At 39.1% G+C, this 21,815-nt stretch overlaps 1 protein-coding gene and 2 pseudogenes across 2 annotated transcripts in view; 1 reads left to right on the top strand and 2 right to left on the bottom strand.

Moving 5' to 3' along the window:
• Window positions 1-2,467: 2,467 nt before the first annotated feature.
• LOC144579880 (uncharacterized) overlaps window positions 2,468-21,815 on the top strand; it is a 62,625-nt gene continuing 43,277 nt past the window's right edge. For both annotated transcript variants that reach the window (XR_013528456.1, XM_078353912.1), the window contains exon 1: window positions 2,468-2,692. The gene's annotated coding sequence lies outside the window, so the exon portion shown is untranslated. The remainder of the gene's footprint in view (window positions 2,693-21,815) is intronic.
• Window positions 3,410-5,202, bottom strand: LOC100402663 (elongation factor 1-gamma-like; annotated as a pseudogene).
• LOC100402303 (26S proteasome regulatory subunit 4 pseudogene) lies at window positions 7,497-9,370 on the bottom strand (annotated as a pseudogene).

Below are 21,815 nucleotides of genomic sequence, written 5' to 3'. Positions count from 1 at the left end.
AACAGACTGAACATAAAGGAACGGAAAGAGATATTCCATACAAATGGAAACCAAAAAACAGCAGAAGTAGCTATATGTGTATCAGACAAGATCGATTTAAAGAGAAAAACTATAAGAAGAGGCAAAGAAGGTTACTATATTGTGATAAAGGGGTTAATTCAGCAAGAAGATATAACAGTTATAAATATATATGCACACTGGAACACCTAGATACATAAAGCAAATTTTATCAGAGTTAAAGAGAGAGAAAGACCCTAAAACAATAATAACTGGAGACTTCAATACACCACTTTCAGCATTGGACAAATCTGCCATACAGAAAATCAACAAAGAGACGTTGGACTTAATCTGTACTATAGACACAATTGATATTTATAGAACACTTTATCCAATGGCTACAGAATACACATTCTATTCCTCAGCACATAGAGCATGCTTCTCTTTAGGAGATGTAACTACTTTTGACTTCAGCAAGTGTTCCAATAACACCCTTTGCGTATTTCAAGCACTAAATTTGATTTATGCCATTGTCGTTATTTATATGTCTGTCTACCAAACTGGATGTTGGGCTTTTCAGATCATTTTAGTACCTTCTATCTTTGTATCCACACAGCAAATATGGTGTCTGAGGCGTTGTGAACCCTTTACAAATATTTGTTACAGACATTCATTTATTGAAGAAAGAACTCATGTGTTTTATTTGATCACATAATGGAAACTTTGTACCACTTTCTGTTTTTCTTTCCTCCAGGCCTGCCAGAAAACTTCAACCCAAATTTTATGCTCTGTGACAATAGCTATCTTATCCTAACTCTAATTTTTTTTTTTAACTTTTGTTTTTCTTTTTCTTTTAATTAAGCTAACTACATATTTTCATCTAAATGATCTCAAACACATTTTGGAACTACAAGGAACATAAATTATAAATAAATACACTTAGCCAATTTTGGCTCATCTCTATGTTGAAGGAAGATCCAATCAATGCCTCTTGCCATGATGAAGCATTAAGAAACATCAAGGAGCTTTTCAAAGATGGTGCTGAACATAAAGAAGGAAGCTACTGCCCCTCCTAAAGTGAAGGCTTTAAAGGCCAAGAAGGCAGTGTTGAGAGGTGTTCACAGCCAAAAAAAAATAAAAGAAGATCTGCACGTCACCCATCTTCCAATGGCCCAAGACACTGTGACTCCAGAGACAGCCCAAATATCCTCAAGAGCACCTCCAGCAGAAAGAAGCTTGACCATATGCTATTGTCCAGTTTCCACTGACCACTGAGTCTGCCATGAAGATAGAAGACAGCAACACACTTGTGTTCATTGTGGATGTTAAAGCCAACAGGCACCAGATCAAATAGGCTCTGAAGAAGCTCTATGATACTGATGTGGCCAAGGTCAACACCCTGATTTGGCCTGATGGAGAGAAGGCATATGTTCGACTAGCTCCCGATTACCATGCTTTGGATGTTGCCAACAAAATTGGGATCATCTAAACTGAGTCCAGCTGGCTAATTCTAAATATATTTGTATCTTTTCACCATATACATGCCTCTCTGTCAATTTCTGGTTGGGCTGGAGGCCATACACAGGCACTGACGTTGTCACAGGACTTGGGCAAGACTCCTGTTCTACTTATCCTTTAGAAACATTCACTCTGCCACTCCACCATGCTTGATCACTCCAGAGATCTTCGTGACTAGAGTTAGTGTCCTAGGAAAATCAGAACTCAGAACTTGCCTCCATGGTTGAGGGTAACAAGAAGCTTTACAAGAACCCCTTCTTTTATTCCTCAAAGAGATTGTGTGTGAAACAAATGCCTAGAGTTTGGAGTGCATTAGCATCCATTTCAGGGGAGTGTGGGTTGGCTGGCTTTCGGATAGCATTTTGTCCTCACACACCCATCCACTATGTCCAACCGGTTTGTCTGCTTTCCCCATGCCTTGTCCAATAAAGGACAAGGACTTCAAAAAAAAAAGAAACATCAAGGAGTAACAGCTATTAAACAGGCAAACAGGCAAAGGTATTATGTGTTGTGCTTATAAATAGAAAAGGCAAACAGATTACTCAAAGAGCAGACTAAAGATTTATAAACTATAAACAGACACATTTACATGGCTAGAGTTGCTGAGATGACTTGGCATGGATGAGTATTATGCAGTAAGAAGAATCGTGTTGAAAAAATTTATTTTAGTTATTTATTGGTTGTTTTGCTACTTAGGAGAAAGGCAGAGGTCAGACGCAGGTACCAAGGTCAGGCAACAGAGTCCAAAAGGTACACTTCTATCACTATGACAGAAAAAGAGTATTAGATTTGAGGTTAGAGAATCTCAGTTGTCCAGGGATATTGTCAATTGCCTTGGATATTTACAGTAACATAAATCCATAGGAATATTATTTTGTGAAGTAAGGAGCATATTCATTTTCAAATTACTCTTTGTTTTGCTACAGACTTACGAAAAGGTCGAAGGCTGGAGTGAAATGGGAAGACAGAAAACAACAGGAAAGAAAAGGAAAATCAAAGTACATGATGAGAAGGCAGAGCTTTATTTATTAATGTTAGACTTTGGAAAATTTGAGAAAGTAAAGGAGTTCGACATTTTCCTGAACTGAAAAAAAACCATTGGTATCATAAACAGCACTTTCTAGATGAAAACAAACCACTGAAAGAATGAACAAAGAAGCAGTCATTTCAACATCAAGTGAGTCAGTATTTGCCTTTTATGGTAACCAGAAATATCTGGGTTTGTTTTTTAATCTTAATAGTATAAATTTTAATGACAAAGATTATTTAGCTTTTAGTAAAATACTGGAAATTCCTACAGTGAAGTTTGCTCTTAGAAACAAACTCAAGTTTTGGAGTGAAAAGTGCCCTCATTTAGCACTTATTTGATTGTCAAGGTTGATGAGACTATCTAGACATTGTGAAGTAGAAAAGGAACATGCTCACAGAAAAGGTGGGAGTCTGCACTGGGAAGAGGAAACTTAGAGGCTGTTGCTGGGCTTGGCCTGTGGTAGGAGTTCTTTTCCTTGACACCTGCTCACAGAGGCCAAAAACACTTTTAGCTTTCATGAGGCCATTTGGGAAGTCTGAAACTTCCAAATTCATTATTAATACTGAATTGTGAGATTTCATGTAAAAATCCACGTTTCTGATTTCTCTTAAAAAATCAGATAACATTCCAGCATAGCAACTATCAGTAAGACTGAATAGAAGCTGCTCACTTGGGACAAAGCCAGGTCATGATTGTCCCTTCCCCAACTCCACTGTTTTCACCAGACGTGGAGGCTGAGTTGCCATCTATCAATATGATTGCACAGCTGTTTCCTTTATTGTAGAATTGTTAAGATACTGAAATATTTCTTTTTTTTCAAATTTTTTTTTTAACAACCACCAGCTGGTTGATGACAAGAGATGTTCATGTGAAGATCTTGCTCTGATTGAAAGCTTTGCCCACAGGCTGGAAGGCCCTATCCCAGGAAAAGTACTCTTGAACCTGCATCTGGGTCTTCTCACTTCCAGGATCCAGTTTCTGCCATGTGTATAACTCAGTCCACCTGCCAATCCAGACTCAGGCAAAAGGCACTGAGTCTCCTGGCCACTGAAGACCAAGATTCCAGAAATGGAGCTACTATTGTTGGTTCCAAAGAAGATGACATGGGCAAAGGTGTTCTTCCTCAGCTTCTCCAGTCACTGGAACATTTTAGTTATGAGGCTGAAACTTTTGAAGGTCTGGGTGAGCTCTTAAGTGATACTCAGAGTACCACTGGGACCAGCCATCCTTAACAGAGTGCTTCCAAAAATATTGCAGTGACACAGCGTGTTCTCACTGGAGCACCTGGGTATAAATTCATTCAACATGGCAGCTGAGCAAAGAGGTCCTTGGCCTTGGGCTCAGCAGCTGGTTCCTGCTCACATTCATCCATGTCCTCCTCAGGAGCAAGGGAAGTCACGTTGTTTTTCCTCTTTGTGCTCAGCCTGAGGCTTCTGCTTCTCTTTTCCCTTCCATGGGTGTCCTTTTAGTCTGGCTCTCTGCAGAATTTTTAGCATCAAACTGGGCCACCTTCTCACACAGTTTCACTTCTTCCAAGACAGCTTGGAGCTGGGGCTGGTTAATGCAAGTAAGGAGACAGTAGTTGATATTCATAAAGGCTTGGTGGAAAGAAGGCTCCAGCACCTGCTTATAGAGCTACAACAAGGTACAGACAACAGTGATATCAGCCAGTTACTCATTCACCCTCCAGAAAAGTCTTCATCTTCAATGGAACATCCAGTAGCACCAGAATTCACCTCATGTCCTCTTTTGCATTCTTTTTTATTTTATCTTATCTTACTTTAGGTTCAGGGGTACATGTGCAGGTCATGCAGGGTTGTTGCATAGGTGCATACAATATTCTGCATTTTTCCCCCGTTATCCCTCCCGACCCTTCCCACACCCCCGCTATCCCTCCTCTAGCCCCCACCAACTGCCCCCAGTATGTGCTGCTCCTCTCCCTGAGTCCACGTGTTCTTATTGTTCAACACCCACCTATGAGTGAGAACATGTGGTGTTTGGTTTTCTGTTCTTAAGTTTGCTCAGAATGATGGTTTCCAGACTCATCCAAGTCCCTACAAAGGACACAAACTCATCGTTTTTTATGGCTGCATAGTATTCCATGGTATATATGTGCCACATTTTCTTTGTCCAGTCTATTATTGATGGGCATTTTAGTGGCCTGTTTGTTGTGGTGCATGATGCCAAAGGTAGGGATAACCAAGTACTGGCTAAGGGTACTATGTTGCTATCAGCAAAACTCACCCTCTGCACCATCTGGGCTTCTGCTTCTGGAGTATTTTCCTGCAGCTCCTGATTGCTCACATGGTAGGTAATAACATTACTACTCTTAAACACACGGACTCCATTGTCACCGTTAAATGCTGGAATCTTGCCAGCAGAAAATTTGCAGAGAAATTTAGGGTTGTGGTTGGTTTGGTCAAAGTGGAAATGGTAATGGTGCAGAGGGTATGCAGACCCAAGCCCTGCTATACTGAGCAGTGATGAGGGCTTTGAAGGCCCTCCAGTTTTCAGGGTATGTGTACAGAATATCAACCATCATGTTGGTTCTTCAGAGAAAGAGAAGGGAAGAAAAACAAATCAAGAATGCATTTGGCTGCAAGTAACAGAAAAGCTGACCAACTATGACTTAAACATGAAGGGTTTACTTTTCTCATATTACCAAACCTAGGCAATTACTGGCAATTGGTTAAGCTACACAATTGCACCCAGGAGTCCAGCCAGTCCTTCGTAAGCTGGCTTTTGTCTTCTTGGCTATCTCCTCACAAGTACAAAATGGCATTTGCATTTCCAGATAATTTGTCCACTTCAAAGGAGGAAGAAGCGGAAATGATCAAGGGCCAAACCAACTGTATGTTCCTTCTACAGGGAACTTTAAAATTCCTCAAGCCAGCAGAGTGTTCTGCCTACATCTTATTGGTCAGAACTCGGTTACATGGCTAGAAAAAAATTAAGCTGATAAATAAGGAAATGTAAATAAACATTTTGGCATAGACCTGGTTCTAGGCATGCTGCCACCATAAAAACCTCAGAGTTTCACTGAAAAAAAAGAAAAAGAAAACAATACTGTCTCTTGAGGTAGGAAATATTATATTTAAGCCTCAGGGGTGATCTGTACTCAAGGATGAAATTGTAGATATAAAAACTAAGCTAGAGATCTTAAACCTAAAGTCCACAAGGGGATAAGTGAGTAAAACAGGCAAGTGACTTCTATAAATCTATATCTTATATGCATGTTAGTTTCTAAGATACTTTTCACAAGAAATGTGACTTTTCCCATTGTTCTGGAATCATGAATCTGGAATCATTGTTCCCATTGTTCTGGAATCTTGGTCCATTTTTATCACACTTGTGTATTTTGCATATCAGTCCCCTGTCAGATGATGGTTTGCAAGTATCTTCTCCCATTCTATAGGTTGTCTCACCACTCTGTTTACTGTTTCCTTTGCTATGCAGAAGATTTCCAATTTAATAAAGTCCAATTTGTCTATTTTTGTTTTCATTTTCCGTGCTTTTGGAGTCTTAGCTATAAAGTCTTTGTCTAGGCCAGCATCTTGAACAGTTTCTCTTTGTTTTCTTCTATTAAGTTTATAGTTTGGCATCTTATATTTAAGTGTTTAATCCATCCTGAGTTAATTATTTTGTACATGGTGAGAAATAGGGATCCAGTTTCATTCTTCTTCATATGCTTATCTTATTTTCCTAGCACCATTTATTGAAGATCGTTCTTTCCTCAATGTATGTTATTCATGGCTTTGTCAAAGATCAGTTGGCTATGAATATGTGTATTTATTTCTGGGTTGTCTATTCTGTTCCATTGGTCTATGTGCCTATTTTTATACCAATACTATGCTATTTGGGTACTCTAACCTTGTAATATATTTTGAAGTCAGATAGTGTGGTGCCTTTAGCTTTGTTCTTTTTGCTCAGGATTGCTTTGACTATTCAGGCTCTTTTGTGGTTCCACATGAATTTTAGGACTGCTTTTTCTATTTCTGAGAAAAATGACATTGGTATTTTGATAGGGATTGTATGAAATCTGCAGACTGCTTTGGGTAGTTGAAAAAATTTTAATGTGTATTATTTTATTGAAAATATTCATATTCAAAAATAGTTTTGGATTTTAAACACTTAGATTTTACCTAATTAAAATCAGAAGTATTGATTTTATTGTTAGAAGAAGCTTTAATTATCTTAACAATTTCTACATAAAAATGATTTGCCTATACTAAATATCAAGTATAAATAGTAGAAGAGCAAGAAAACAATAGATATAAATAATTATTTAACCAGTAGCAATCATCTGGACTGCCTTTTAAGGGAATTTTTAGGTACATGAAAAATGGAAAGATACTGTAATAATATATTGCAGCACACAAAGGCATTTGATCCTAACTCATCACTGTTACTACTCTTTTTCAGTAGTGGCGGACCCTCATTATTTCCCATCAGTCTTTAGGTTTATTATATAACCATACTGCAGGACCGTGTTTTCTGCAGGCAGGACAGGTTTTAGATTGCCAATGTCTGTCATGGGTTGTAAGACATAAGACTTAAATGTTTACTTCCTTCACTACCTTAGGCTTTTCTTTTTCTTTCTTTTTTTTTTTTTTAAGTTCTAAGATGGACCAAGTTATCCTGTGGATTTTTTTCTTCAGGAGGAATGGACAAGCATTTAAGGTAGCAAGTACTGCATCTGGCTTCTTGGAAAGGCAACAAGCAAGGAAGGGCAACAAGGAAAGCCACATGGACAGTGTGCTTGAGAGGCTGGAAGTGCTTTGGATCACCAAGGCAGCACTTTCCCTTTGCAGGCCATGTGCTCTAGCATGTTGCCTCAGTGCCCTTGCCCATAGCAGACATTGCTGCTCCCAGCCCAGCATTTGCTGCCTCAGTCTTAGCTGTCAGGGCCATGCTGTTGCCTGTGGTTGTGGTTAGTTAATTTTCACTGCTGTATATCATTCCATTATTGAAACCTGCTATAATTCATTCATATTACTGTTATGGGATTTTCTTTTCTTTTTTTGGTGAAAGAGCATGGGTTATTGGGAAGTAGAGTGCTGCACAGTGACCAAGAGATGAAGGCCCCTCAGTGGGGCAATTACACATTTTACTCCAAAAAACACACAGGATGTTTTGCTAATAAAAATCAACTGGAATGGGGACTCCTGTGGGCAACTCCCCAGCCTTATCTCATTCAGAGGTTGAAAATCTCCCAACCATTTTCTTGATGGCAGCTGTGGTTCACTAAAGATAGAGACCCTTGGAAGTGTCTTTCTGTATTTTTATAAATAACATTTTCTTTATATTTTTTGAAGTCTTCATTTGTTACCTTCATTCTATGGCTCTCTTAAGGCCATCAGATAAACTTTTGTGCAGATTGCCTTGATGTCAGCACCAGAGAGGTCATCTTAAGCTATGATCAAGTCATCCAGGGTTACATCATCAGCCATCATCATCCTGCTTGTATGAATCTGAAAGATGCTCTTAGTATTTTCATCAGGCAGGGGGGATCCTGATCTTCCTGTCAAAGTGGCCTGGTCTGCTAAGTGCTGGATCCAAATTTCTATTTGGTTTGCAGCCATGATAACTTTCACATCTCCCCTAGAATCAAATCCATCCAACTGGTTCAACAGTTCCAACATTATTCGCTGACCTGCTCTCTCACCACAAGAATTTGTCATATCTTTTTGTCCCAGGGGCATTAATATCATCAATAAACACAATGGATGGTGCGTGTTCTTCAGCAACTTGAAACAATTTCCGTATGAGTTTGTGCCCATCACCTAGGTAGTTCTGAATAATTTCAGAGCCAACCACTCTCAAGAAAGTGGCTGAGGTTTGGTTTGCTAGCACTTTGGCTAACAAGGTTTTACCTGTGCCAGGTAGACCATAGAGAATGACTCCTGCAGGAGGCTTTATACCCATCTCTTCACAATATTCAGGTTAGGTGAGAGGAGGCTCCACAGATTCCTACTACTATTGGGGTCTCCCCTCAGATCATCTACTTTTGATCTTTCCTTCTTTTGCTTTTCTTCTAATGGTTTCATTTGTTTCTGATTTCTAGTGCATTCTTCCTCCATGAGAAGACAGTCTTAAATTCTCCCTAACTTCAGTAATTTTAACCATCATTGAGTGTGAGATATGGTACAGGAGATTTGTATTTCTTTTTCTTGTCCTTGTCATCCTTCTTGCCAACTTCAGGACCATAACCTCCACTCTGACTTTAACCCATCTTGCCTTGGCCACTTGAGCTGCCAATTCTTTCTTAACGTCTGTTTTTTCATTAGGCTGTGGCTTCACAAGTTATGCAATAGTTTTGTTTTTGTTTTTGTTTTCTGTTGGATGAATGGATACTGAGAAGATGGTGTAAAATCATGGTGATATGAGATAATCCTGGAAAAGGTTAGTTGGGGCTATACTGTGGAGAAATGCAAAGTCTGATGAGAAGTTTGCACTAATTTGTTAGGCAATGAAGCTTCAGAGTTGAGTGATCAAAAGCACAAACTAGGAGCCAGACTATCTATCTGGGTCTCACTGCCAGTCCTACCACTTACTAGCTGTGTAAACTTGGGGTTATTTACCTAATATCTCTGTGTATCAATTTCCTTACCTAAAAAAATGAGGATTGTGAAGATTAAATGAATTTATATTCATAAATTGCTTAGACCAGTACCCAGTAGGATAAGTTCTACAGCAGTGATTATTAAATAAAATGGGTATCCACCACAGGTGTTGGAACAGGGAAGTGGCATTTTTGGAGTAGGGTGAGAGGCAGTAATAAAGGCATGGGCAGTGGTCCAAGCTACAGCTACTGTTATGGTCAGAAGGCTGATTCATACTGACCCCTGTTGCCTGTAAAAGAAATGCTTATGAGCAACTCAGAGGCAGAAAAAAATCTTGACAGTAGGGATTAAGAAAATTATAATTTCAAAAATTTTATCCTTTACCTTTGCAGACAAATTCTGACTGGGCAGTTTGAAATTGCAACCTGTAATTAGAAAACTTTCATCTTTTATAACCACCAGTGAATGAGCTGTAATTATCACAGTGGTGGAATTTCAGACCAGCAGATGAGGGATTTTTTTCCATCCCACTGAAATGGCACAACCTAAGATTCTCCCTCTCTTGCCTAAGCACGAGGTTGATCTGTTGAAATTTGCAGAAATTTCCACTGGAAGTTTCCCACAGCGAATTTGTCTCTGTAGAGCTGGGTCGTCTCACTGAAGCCACACTATGGAACACTGAATATGTGGGAGTCTAGGAAGAAACAGATGCTACACTCCAACTGGGTACTTTGAAACATTTAAGAAAGGAATCACTTGCTGACTAGGGAAATCAGCAAGGAATGATGCAGAGCCCTGAAGCTAGCAACACTGGGGAGGCCTGATCACCCTGGGTCTGAATTGCATACTTAATTTTATTTAATCCTCTCATTATCCCCATAGCTAATATTACTAATAATTTTCAGATAAGGAAAACTGGGGCTTAAAGAAGTTAAGTGAGTTGCCCAAGGTCTCACAGCTCATAAGAATCACCTGAATCAAGTTTAGCCCTAGGTTTTCTGAAGCTAAAGTCTATGCTCTTTTCTTTTTTCTTTTTTTTAAATTTTTTATTGCATTTTAGGTTTTGGGGTACATGTGCAGAACATGCAAGACAGTTGTATAGGTACACACATGGCAGTGTGTTTTGCTTCCTTTCTCCCCTTCACCCACATTTGGCATTTCTCCCCAGGCTATCCCTCCCCAGCTCCCCCCACTGCTGGCCCTCCCCTTTTCCCCCCAATAGACCCCAGTGTTTAGTACTCCCCTCCCTGTGTCCATGTGTTCTCATTTTTCATCACCCGCCTGTGAGTGAGAATATGCAGTATTTCATTTTCTGTTCTTGTGTCAGTTTGCTGAGAATGATGTTCTCTAGATTCATCCATGTCCCTACAAATGACACGAACTCATCATTTCTGATCGCTGCATAATATTCCATGGTGTATATGTGCCACATTTTCCCAATCCAGTCTATCGTCAATGGGCATTTGTGTTGATTCTAGGTCTTTGCTATTGTAAACAGTGCTGCAATGAACATTCGTGTGCATGTGTCCTTATAGTAGAACGATTTATAGTCCTTTGGATATATACCCAGTAATGGGATTGCTGGGTCAAATGGAATTTCTATTTCTAAGGCCTTGAGGAATCGCCACACTGTCTTCCACAATGGTTGAACTAATTTACACTCCCAACAGTGTAAAAGTGTTCTTTCTTCACATCCTCTCCAGCATCTGTTGTTTCCAGATTTTTTAATATCGCCATTCTAACTGGCGTGAGATGGTATCTCAATGTGGTTTTGATTTGCATCTCTCTGATGACCAGTGATGATGAGCATTTTTTCATGATTGTTGGCCTCATCTATGTCTTCTTTTGTAAAGTGTCTGTTCTTATCCTTTGCCCATTTTTGAATGGGCTTGTTTGTTTTTTTCCTGTAAATCTGTTTGAGTTCTTTGTAAATTCTGGATATCAGTCCTTTGTCAGATGGGTAAACTGCAAAAATGTTTTCCCATTCTGTTGGTTGCCGATTCACTCTAGTGACTATTTCTTTTGCCGTGCAGAAGCTGTGGAGTTTGATTAGGTCCCATTTGTCTATTTTGGCTTTTGTTGCCAATGCTTTTGGTGTTTTGTTCATGAAGTCCTTGCCTACTCCTATGTCCTGGATGGTTTTGCCTAGATTTCCTTCTAGGGTTTTTATGGTGCCAGGTCTTATGTTTAAGTCTTTAATCCATCTGGAGTTAATTTTAGTGTAAGGTGTCAGGAAGGGGTCCAGTTTCTGCTTTCTGCACATGGCTAGCCAGTTTTCCCAATACCATTTATTAAATAGGGAATTCTTTCCCCATTGCTTGTTTTTGCCAGGTTTATCAAAGATTGTATGGTTGTAGATATGCTGTGTTGCCTCTGATGTCTCTGTTTTGTTCCATTGGTCTATAGCTCTGTTTTGGTACCAGTACCATGCTGTTTTGATTACTGTAGCCTTGTAGTATAGTTTGAAATCCGGTAGTGTGATGCCCCCCGCTGTATTCTTTTTGCTTAGAATTGACTTGGCTATGCGGGCTCTCTTTTGGTTCCGTATGAAGTTCATGGTGGTTTTTTCCAGTTCTGTGAAGAAAGTCAGTGGTAGCTTGATGGGGATAGCGTTGATTTCTGTAAATTACTTTGGGCAGTATAGCCATTTTCACGATATTAATTCTTCCTAACCATGAACATGGAATGCTTCTCCATCTGTTCGTGTCCTCTCTTATTTCATTGAGCAGTGTTTTGTAGTTCTCCTTGAAGAGGTCCATTACGTTCCTTGTGAGTTGTATTCCTAGATATTTTATTCTTTTTGTAGCAATTGTGAATGGCAGTTTGTTCTTGATTTGGCTTTCTCTAAGTCTGTTATTGGTGTAGAGGAAGGCTTGTGATTTTTGCACATTGATTTTATATCCTGAGACTTTGCTGAAGTTGCTTATCAGTTTCAGGAGTTTTTGGGCTGAGGTGATGGGGTCTTCTAGGTATACTATCATGTCGTCTGCAAATAGAGACAGTTTGGCTTTCATCTTTCCTATTTGAATACCTTTTATTTCTTTTTCTTGCCTGATTGCTCTGGCTAAAACTTCCAGTACTATATTGAATAGGAGTGGTGAAAGACGGCATCCTTGTCTAGTGCTGGATTTCAAAGGGAATGCTTCCAGTTTTTGCCCATTCAGTATGATATTGGCGGTTGGTTTGTCATAAATAGCTTTTTTTACTTTGAGATACGTTCCATCGATACCGAGTTTATTGAGGGTTTTTAGCATAAAGGGCTGTTAAATTTTGTCGAATGCCTTCTCTGCATCAATTGAGATAATCATGTGGTTTTGTTTTTGGTTCTGTTTATGTGGTGAATTACATTTATAGACTTGCTTATGTTGAACCAGCCTTGCATCCCTGGGATAAATCCTACTTGATCATGATGGATAAGTTTTTTGATTTGCTGTTGCAATCGGCTGGCCAATATTTTATTGAAGATTTTTGCATCTATGTTCATCATGGATATTGGCCTGAAGTTTTTTTTCTTGTTGGGTCTCTGCCGGGTTTTGCTATCAGGATGTTGTTTGGTCTCATAAAATGATTTGAGAAGGATTCCCTCTTTTTGGATTATTTTGAATAGTTTTAGAAGGAATGGTACCAGCTCCTCTTTGTGTGTCTGGTAGAATTCAACTGTGAACCCATCTGGACCTGGGCTTTTTTTGTGTGGTAGGCTCTTAATTGCTGCCTCGACTTCTGACCTTGTTAATGGTCTATTCATAGTTTCAGCTTCCTCCTGGTTTAGGCTTGGGAGGACACAGGAGTCCAGGAATTTATCCATTTCTTCCAGGTTTATTAGTTTATGTGCATAGAGTTGTTTGTAATATTCTCTGATGATGGTTTGAATTTCTGTGGAATCTGTGGTGATTTCCCCTTTATCATTTTTTATTGCATCTATTTGGTTTTTCTCTGTTTTCTTTTTTATCAATCTGGCTAGTGGTTTGTATATTGTGTTGATATTTTCAAAAAACCAGCTCTTGGATTTATTGATTTTTTGAAGGGTTTTTCGTGTCTCAATCTCCTTCAGTTCAGCTCTGATCTTAGTTATTTCTTGTCTTCTGCTAGGTTTTGTGTTTTTTTGATCTTGCTCCTCTAGCTTTTTCAATTTTGATGATAGGATGTCAATTTTGGATCTCTCCATTCTCTTCTTATGGGCACTTATTCCTATATATTTTCCTCTAGAGACTGCTTTAAATGTGTCCCAGAGATTCTGGCATGTTGTGTCTTCGTTCTCATTGGTTTCAAAGATCTTCTTTATTTCTGTCTTCATTTCATTGTTTACCCAGTCAACACTCAAGAGCCAGTTGTTCAGTTTCCATGAAGCTGTGCAGTTCTGGGTTGGTTTCTGAATTCTGAGTTCTAACTTGATTGCACTATGGTCTGAGAGACTGTTTGTTATGATTTCAGTTGTTTTGCATTTGCTGAGGAGTGCTTTACTTCCAATTATGTGGTCAATTTTAGAGTAGGTGTGATGTGGTGCTGAGAAGAATGTATATTCTGTGGATTTGGGGTGGAGAGTTCTGTAAATGTCTATCAGGCTTGCTTGTTCCAGGTCTGAGTTCAAGCCCTGGATATTTTTGTTGAATTTTCTGTCTGGTTGATCTGTCTAATATTGACAGTGGAGTGTTAAAGTCTCCCACTATTGTTTTGTGAGAGTTTAAGTCTCTTTGTAAGTCATTAAGAACTTGCCTTATGTATCTGGGTGCTCCTGTATTGGGTCCATATATGTTTAGGATCGTTAGCTCTTCTTGTTGTATTGATCCTTTTACCATTATGTATGGACCTTCTTTTTCTCTTTTGATTTTTGTTGCTTTAAAGTCTATTTTATCAGAGATGAGAATTGCAGCTCCTGCTTTTTTTTGCTCTCCATTTGCTTGGTAAATCTTTCTTCATCACTTTATTTTGAGCCTTTGTGTATCCTTGCATGTGATATGGGTTTCCTGGATACAGCACACTGATGGGTTTTGGATTTTTATCCAATTTGCCAGTCTGTTTCTTTTGATTGGTGCATTTCGTCCATTTACATTTAGGGTTAATATTGTTATGTGTGGATTTGATACTGCCATTTTGATGCTAGCTGGCTGTTTTGCCCATTAGTGGATGTGGAGTCTTCATTATGTTGATGCTCTTTAGCATTTGGTATGTTTTTGGAATGGCTGGTACTGGTTGTTCCTTTCTATGTTTAGTGCAGTGCCTCTTTCAGGAGCTCTTGTAAAGCAGGCCTGGTGATGACAAAAATCTCTGAGTACTTGCTTGTTCACAAAGGATTTTATTTTTCCTTCACTTATGAAGCTCAGTTTGGCTGGATATAACATTCTGGGTTGAAAGTTCTTTTCTTTAAGGATGTTGAATATTGGCCCCCACTCTCTTCTGGCTTGTAGAGTTTCTGCAAGAGATCTGCTGTGAGTCTGTTGGGCTTCCCTTTGTGGGTGACCCGACCTTTCTCTCTGGCTGCACTTAGTATTTTCTTTTTTATTTCAACCCTGGTGAATCTGATGATTATGTGCCTTGGGATTGCTCTTCTTGCGGAATATCTTTGTGGTGTTCTCTGTATTTCCTGCATTTGAGTGTTGGCCTGCCTTGCTGGGTGGGGGGAATTTTCCTGGATTATATCTTGAAGAGTATTTTCCAGCTTGGATTCATTCTCTTCGTCACATTCTGGTACACCTATCAAACGTAGGTTAGGTCTCTTTACATAGTCCCACATTTCTTGGAGACTTTGTTCATTTCTTTTTGCACTTTTTTCTCTATTCTTGGTTTCTCATTTTATTTCATTGAGTTGATTTTTGACTTCTGATATTCTTTCTTCTGCTTGGTCAATTCAGCTGTTGAAAGTTGTGCATGCCTCGCAAAGTTCTCGTATTGTGTTTTTCAGCTCCTTCAATTCATTCGTATTCCTAAGTTATCCATTCTTGTTATCATTTCCTGATTCTTTTTCAAATCTTTTTTCAAGGTTCTTAGTTTCTTTGCATTGATTTAAAACATGTTCTTTTAGCCCACAAAAGTTTCTCATTATCCACCTTCTGAAGTCTAATTTTGTCATTTCATCACAATCATTCTCCGTCCAGCTTTGTTCCCTTGCTGGTGAGGTGTTTTGGTCTTTTTCAGGAGGCGAAGTTTTCTGATTTCGGGTGTTTTCCTGTTTTTTGTGCTGGTTTCTTCCCATATTTGTGGATTTATCCACCTGTCGTCTGTGTAGTTGCTGACTTTTCGATTGGATCTCTGAGTGGACGCCCATATTGTTGATGATGAAGTATTTTTGTTACTTGGTTTTCCTTCTACCAGTCTAGCCCCTTTACTGTACAACTGCTGAGGTCCACTCCAGGCCCTGCTTGTCTGGGGTGCACCTATAGCAGCTGCGGAACAATGAGGGATGCTACCAGTTTCTTCTTCTGCTATCTTTGTCCCTGAATGATGCCTGCCAAATGTTCATCTTCTGGATATAGAGGGGTCAGGGAGCTGCTTGAGGAGATAGTCTGTACTTTATAGGAGCTCAAATGCTGAGCTGTGAGCTCTGTTGTTCATTAAGGGCTGTTAGGCTGCTACATTTAATTCTGCTGCAGCAGAACTCATAAAAAAACCCTTTTTTTCTCAGATGCTGTGTCTCAGGGGGTTGGGGCTTTCTTTATGTGTGTCCTTGCGCTGTCCTGCCCAGCTAGGAGGCAGTCTAGTCACTATTTGCCTGCCGAGGCTCCGCCCTGCTGGTGTGTGGTCCGCCCTGTTGCTGCAGGCTCTGCCCTGCTACTGAGGTCTCCACCCTGCTGCCACGGGCTATGCCTTGTGGCGAAGTCTCTCTGTTTTTGCGTGTTGCCTCGGCAACAGCAGGCTGCATCAGCAATGGGAGTTTACCTCAGTAGGGGTGGATTGCCTTGGTAATGGTCGACGCCTCTCCCCCACTGAGCTGCATCGTCCTGGGTTCAGCTGTGCTTGCAGTGAAACTCTCCAGCCGGAGCGTTTGGAATCGCCGTTTTTTTTTGTTCCACTGCGCTGGCCCAAACGCTGTTTCCCTGGAATCTCCTGGCCTGGCTCACTGTCCAAGACCCGTTCAATCAGATGGATATGCCAATCTGCCCTCTCAAGTCTCAGATTGCCGGTTCAACAGGGCACTCGGACCCTTGCACTTTGTGCCGAGCGCTGTGGAGCGCCGCTGCACCGGCTACCGGCTGCACCAGCCAAAACCTCTTCCCTGGTGTCTCGCTTCTCTTTTATACCTGGGAATTTCCCCTTTCTGTGGGCAACAAAGATCAGTCTGGAAATGCGGCCCTGACTCACCCTCCGCACGTTCACTGAGACCTTCAATCCTGGGTTGTTCTCACTGCGCCATCTTGAGTCAGTCTCCCCAAGTCTATGCTCTTTTCAACACTTGAGTAATCTGCTGACCTTTCGTTTATGCAATCACTTTATTTTTTACTCTATTAGATGAATATACTTGTATAAAATTCAAACATTCAGATATTATAGAGTAAAAAGTTCAATTCAGTTCTTCTGACCTCTGTCCCTCAAACCATATTTTTTCTCAGAAGTTATCATTATTTACAGTGGGATGTGGCTTATTCCAAATACTTTTTCCCCTGTGCATTTACAAACTTAGCACTTATGTGACTATTCTTACAGAAAAGGTAAATTGAAGCTTAGAGAAGTTAAAGTGATTTGCCCAAGGTCTGCTTCTGCTGGGTATCCACTGTAAATAGGGTTATTTTGTCAATAATTTTCTTTAACTTCTTATTACTTTGCACTTTTTTTTCTTTCATTTTGGACCCCTACCTTCCAGAGTGATTTGAATTATTTTATTATATTGTGGCTTAAATTATACAGATATATCTCTCTACATATGTAGATATGTAGAGAGATATATTTAAACATATCTATATATTTAGGAATGAAATTTCCTAGTGTTTTTATAGTTATACATAACTATAAAACCTGAATAAATTAAGAAACAACATAATTTCAAAATAAAAATTAAATTGTCAGTGTTAATGCCATGCAGTTTAATGTAATTTAAATAAAATTTCCAATGGTTGTATTTAATAATAGAAAGACATTTTGTTTACTTCCTTTTGATTTTGAGCATGAGAGTCCATTTTTGTCATTATTGTTATTTTTCTTTTTGCTTTTAAACAATAAATGTATGCTCTCCTTTTATCCTGTGACCTATCAAAAGGCAATAATGCAAAGTAATAGTGCATGCCCAAACAATACTGAAACATTTACCAAAAATATTTTTCAGGTATCTCTACAACTTACCAGGTAAGTTCTGGTAATGAAATTTTTACAATCTCATTAGTACAGTGGTAGATACACACAAAAAAATTCGCATTTTCCAAATGGTACTAACGATCATATCAGTGTATCTGAATTAGTGTATATAAGATGACTCATTTCTCTTACAAATTGTTCCTTGTTTGAACTATTGGTAAGCTTTTATTTGCATAGCATAAAATGAGGCAATTTGGTCTCCAGTGGATGTTGGTTCCTTGTTTTCATTCGGGGTCCACTAAATTTTTTCTTCATTAACTGCTCCAGTTGGTATACATTACTGCCCCGTCATTTTTATGACACTGTATGTAAACCTCGGTTTATTCCGTAACTTAAAAAACTGAAGTTTCAGTCCAAGAAAATGTCTTGTAATTCTACCACTGGAAATTTCAAGATTTGTCATACAATTGGCTAAAATAAAGTACATTAGCAGACACAGAATGTTGTCATTTAGCTATTAGGATATGCAAGATCAAATGCATTGAGTTATGTCTCTTAATACATAGAAATGAAATGCTATTCCTTCATAGGATCAGTTGGTTATAACCTGATTAAAAATAGCAGTACAAAATGCAGGGATTGCATTTTGTGGGTATTAGGTGGTAATTTAGACTGACCCAGAATATGCCTATTTTTTAAAAGACTATTGATCATATAAGAATAAAAAATTAAAATAGTCTCATGGTGGTTGTGATACTGTCTCCCACCCCAACCTCAGCCATAACTCTGGATAAGTTAGAAGTTCCCAGTTTGAGAATTGCTGTTCACTGTGTTCTACTTCCCTGCATGGGGCACAGAGGCAGTAAAATTGGAGGTGGGAGGAGACTGCTGCTGAAGGGCGTGAACACAGACTTATGTCCAAACCCTTATAGGGTTCTGTCTGCTGCTGGCAAGGAAGTCAGCCAAGTTAAGGATGGGATGCCGTGGTCTGTGTGGTTTTATGTCTTTCCACTGCCCAGGCCAGGGAGATGTTTCTCCATTTTGCAGACAGGCTTAGATTAAATTCTTTCTGTGGATGTCCAGACTCTGCCGAATTGATGTCAGCCTTCCATGTTACTCATCGCCTAGATACTTATTCACTATAAAAGAGAAGAGAAAAAAGCCATAATGGTGGTTCTATGGCATGTAATGTCCCCATAACTCTTACCCTGGGGTGTAATACATTTAGTATTTAGTTGGCATAAGTGCCAGAAGTGCGTTTGTTTCTGAATCTTTCCTTGGAATTCAACATGGGTATCCATTGAAAGGGAAGTGTTTCCTTAAAATACCATTTGCTTTCAAAGTAACTGATAGTTAAGAAAAAACAGTTATTTTTTCTTCTTTTTCCTGCCTTCTGTCCCTTCTTTAGTTCCTCTTGTTCCTCTCTCTCCTTTTTTCATCAGGTGATGAAACCTACCTCCTTTGACTTGGAGGTATATAACAGACATATTTTTGAGTTGATAAAAGCTGGTTTAAGAGCAGAGCTGTGACTGGACAGGGATCCCCAGATGCCTAGGACAGTATTCTCCAAACTAGACATCTGCTGAGCAACAAAAATAAATAATATATTGAGAGTAGAATGGTAGTTATCAGAGGCTGGGAAGGGTAGTGGGGCAGGGGTAGGGGGTCGGGGATGGACAGAAGTGGGGATGTTTACTGGGTACAGAAATATGGTTAGATAGAATGAATAAAATATAGTATTTGATGGCACAACAAGGTGACAAAAGTCAACAATAATCTGTCAATTTAAAATTAACTAAAAGAGCAAATTGGAATGTTTATAGCACAAACAAATAAATAGTTGGGGTGATAGAGACCCCATTTGCCCTGATGTGATTGATTGTTATACATTGTATGCCTGTGTCAAAATACCTTGCATACCTCCTAAATATTTACATGTACTATGTACCTATAAAAATAAAAAAATGAAAATAAAATCCCAATATAGTAAGAAGCACAGCCTTACAGAATTCCAATTAATAAATGTAAAATAAATGAGGAGAATAAAAAGCCATCATTGGGGAAATACCACAGTAATAACTGTTGCGGACAAGACCCAGTGACAGATAAAATTAGTGGGCAAAAGTTTGAGGAGAAATAGGATATCAGCATAGTCTCAAAATCTCTCTCCCAAGGCACTTATCCCTTATAAAGGGAAGAATAATACATTTGCAAGGGAGAAACCCAACAACACCACAGTAGCGAAGTGGTCATGGTTAATGTCACTGGTATTGAGACATATCAACATTACATACCTGCTGATAGTGGGCCCTGGGAAAGACACAATATCATTTTTGCCATAATCTTTCCAAAAAGCCATAAAGCCTCTATTTACTCATGAGAAAATAGGAGATAAACTCAAATTGAAGACCAGTCTACAAAATATCTGACGAGCACTCATTAAAAGTGTCAAGATCAGGAAAGACAAGGAAAAAATGAGAACTGTCACAGATTGGAGCAGACCAGGGAGACAATCAAATGTGATGGGTGTCCCGAATAGATTCTTGAAGAGAAAAAGGACATTCAGGGAACAACTGAAGAAATCAAATAAGAGCTCTAGTTCAGCCAAGATTGTTGTAGCAATATTAAGTTCCTGGTTTGTACTATGATTATATGATATATTATTAAAAATATTGGAAGAAGCTAGGTGAAAGGTATATGGAAAGTCTCTAGTTTTTGCAACTTTTTGGCAAATCTAAAATTATTTCAAAATAAAAATGTAAAAAAGAGTAAAAGAAACACTTAGGACTAGAATTGTCATAATGAGTTTCCTGTGTAAGAAATTATTTTATCTCAGCCTTGAATCATGGGCAGAATTCCATAGATAGAATTCCAGATAGGGGGGCTTCCAGATAGGGAGGGAACAAATCACCACTTGCTTGATGAATGGTAAGAACACAGTGGGCCATGGATGTTGATGAGAGGTTGAATTTGTAGTCGGAAGAGAGGAAACTGGATTATGTGGATTCCTGAAAGCCAGGGCAAGGATATTAGACTACAAACCTGCAGCAGATAAAAAAAGACAGAAGTCTTTACATATCTGAGAATGGGAAGGCTGTTGTGATTATCCAGATGGGACTGGTGGTCTTGTTAAGTCTGTGTGTTGACAGGGAGGATGGAGCATGAAAATAATGTGAAATATTATAGGAAATGTTCAAGATTTGATGAATATGAGGGAATTGAAGAAGAGTCAAAGAGTACTTGATTTTAAGCTCAGGTGGGTGGATGGTGATATCACTGATAGTAAGAAATTCAGGAGGCAAGAAAATGTGGGGTCGGGGAAAGGACATGATATTGGTATGAAGTTTGAGATTTTGCAAGAGATTCAAATGAAAATGTTTAGTAATAGTTTTAAGGACAAGATCCCACGATGTGGATCTTACCCTGAACAAGCCTGGGCGGGAACAGACACTGCATGGAGGGTTGCATTCAGACCGGGATTGCAGGGAGTATGAAAAGCTTTAAGAGCACAATGGAGGACAGATTTTCCCAGTGTTGGGAATATGGGACTACAGGTCAGGCAAATACAGAAGATAGGAAAACTTAGGAGTAATTAGCCAAAAATGGTAGCGGAAACCTTGAATGGCTACATTCAATTTTAGTAGAAGAAGAAAGGCAAAAGTTCAAGGGGCAGTCCTGCTAAGACTCACCCCAAGAGAATAGTCAAAAGTCACTGACAGAAAGGAAGAAAGTGTTGGAAAAGTTGTAGCAGAATCTGTAGTCATGGAACCACAGACATGGAAGAGAGTTTCAAGGAAGTGGGAGTTTGCCAGTTTGGATTTTGAGGGGATCATTTCAGTGGAGTGGAAAGGCCAAGAATTGTAGAGAAACTAGAGAGGAAATGAAAGCATGGAGTACTCATTTGAAAAGTATAACAATGAAAAAAAAAATAGGAAGGTAACAGGAGGGGACACCAAGAGTGTGTGAAGTAGAATCTTCTCCACTCATTCACTCAATTCAACAAATACTCATTTCAGTTCCCAGTCACTATGATGGGTATTTCATGTTTATTTCTCAGTTAGTCCTCACAACTTTTTGAGTGGGTATTAGCTCTTAAGCAAACATTTTTGGTGGGGAGCCTACTTGGTACCAGACAGTGTTTCAGTTGATGAGGACATAATAGTGGACAAAAATAGGCAATCCCTGACCTCTTGTCACTATTGACATTAAGCAAATTATGTCACATGTATGAAAAATTGCAAAAGGAAGAAAGTATACTATTATGGAACTTGTGATCATTCATATAAGATTGTGCTCAAGTTCACCTTTGTCCTGAAAAAAAAAGGGGGGGTTGCTAAACAAATTAATAGAGGAAAGGTCATAACATCTTTATACAAAACATTGCCATTTACAGAGAAGCATATAAATGGAAATTCTGGGGTTGCTATAACTTTTAGGGCCATTCTAATTGTGGACACTGACTTAAGGTGGCTTCAGATAGAAAC

This window comes from Callithrix jacchus, chromosome 17 (genome assembly GCF_049354715.1).
Source record: "Callithrix jacchus isolate 240 chromosome 17, calJac240_pri, whole genome shotgun sequence".
NCBI classification, from domain to species: Eukaryota; Metazoa; Chordata; class Mammalia; order Primates; family Cebidae; genus Callithrix; species Callithrix jacchus.
This window is presented reverse-complemented; position numbering and strand designations above follow the sequence as displayed.